The sequence below is a fragment of the Mizuhopecten yessoensis genome, unplaced genomic scaffold (assembly GCF_002113885.1).
Source record: "Mizuhopecten yessoensis strain PY_sf001 unplaced genomic scaffold, ASM211388v2 scaffold10929, whole genome shotgun sequence".
NCBI classification, from domain to species: domain Eukaryota; kingdom Metazoa; phylum Mollusca; class Bivalvia; order Pectinida; family Pectinidae; genus Mizuhopecten; species Mizuhopecten yessoensis.
This window is the reverse complement of record NW_018408792.1, coordinates 113,342-114,988: the sequence shown is the minus strand read 5'-3', so window position 1 is coordinate 114,988 and position 1,647 is coordinate 113,342.

Below are 1,647 nucleotides of genomic sequence, written 5' to 3'. Positions count from 1 at the left end.
TAAATTTTGTTAAGGTTGGAGATCTCAACCAATTCAAATGTAACAGAGGTCCTCATGTTTTCAATCTCTCTGCAAGGAGTCGAACCCGGGACCCCTGGTTTACTAGTCTTTCGCTCTACCGAATGAGCTAAAAGAGTAATTCTCCCTAGCCGAGACGGTACGAAACAGCTATTATTTTACCAGTGTGATAAACTACCCCTCCAGGAAAGAACTTGTCCCGAGTTTCAAGGGATCATGGAGATTCCTTTGCAAGTATCACAAACTGTTTTTGGCATATCTCCTCCGAGTCCCTACGTAGATGCAAATGTAACAGAGGTCGTTATTTTTGCAATGCCTCCGCTAGGAGTCGAACCTGGGACCTCTGGCATACTAGTCTTATGCTCTTCCAGATGAGCTAAAGAGACATTCTTTTTGTATTTTACTAGTGTTACACTAAGTTATAACCTCTTTTGGGTCCCACCTTTCAGCTCCTCGGAGGTAAGTCCTTCCATTGGTGCAATTTTGGATCCCCACCATCCATCGATATGAATGCTTCAAGTCAAGTTTAGTTTACTTTCAATCAATGGTTCAGAAGATGAATAGTCTATGGCTTGAACAAAATATTATATAACAAACGGTATATAGTCGATTTAAGACTTCAGTAAGGGAGGGAGAAATGTAGCAGAAGTTGACTGGGTTGTTCGCCGGTGACCAGGTAGCTCTTAGATATTCCAGGGTTTGAATACCAGTCTGACCGCTTATTTCTCTCTCCTGTTAGTGTTACACCAAGATAAATTTAGCAATTGATATTTAGAGAATTTTGTTTCAGGAGAGCTTATATTTATAACTCTACTACATAGGAATGGCCTGTGTGGTGTTTATATTGTATGTCGATTACAGCACTTCAACTTATGTAAATGTTCAGAAAATGGGAATGGGGGAGGGATGTAAAATTGATGAAATTATGAGACAGTCAGGAACTATTTACTGCGAAATAGAGACAAAAACACATAACATGCAAATTACAGAATGTGTTCAGTACTGAGTTACTATTTTCGTCATTCAACAGCCGCAAAGGATTTGACAAGTAGATGTTCAGATAAAATGTGGAATGTACCCCAAAAGCAAGAATGTCTAGACGTAGGACTAAAGTTGTTCTGCATCCAAAACAGTTAGAATTTTGAAGATATCTTGTTTGCTATTTTTTTTATTAACATTATACATGTATATATTAAGTATAATTATTAAGTATCTGTCTATATAGTTGCACATGGCATATGTTAAAGTTTCTTCTGATGTGGGGAATTCACCTGTAGTATGTGCAGCATAATCTGCGTTAAACAATAACGTCTTCATAGACTGTTTAAAACACAAACTTGTACAAATAAGAATGGACCCTGAACTTTACAACGTATGCAGCTCCAACAATGGCCATTTAATTTAGACAGTAGGATGCTGGTCTCCTGACAAGTAAGGTAGATATCAAAGAGATATCAAGAACATCAAAAGTGATATTAAACAAGAGGCCCAAGAGGGCCTGTATCGCTCACCTGAATATTTAAGCAGTCATAGCAAAATATTCTCATTAAATATTATATTGCACTAAAAATATTTCCCTCGCAAACTTTGTTGGCTCCATCTGTTGAAACTACCAGCAAAATATTATTA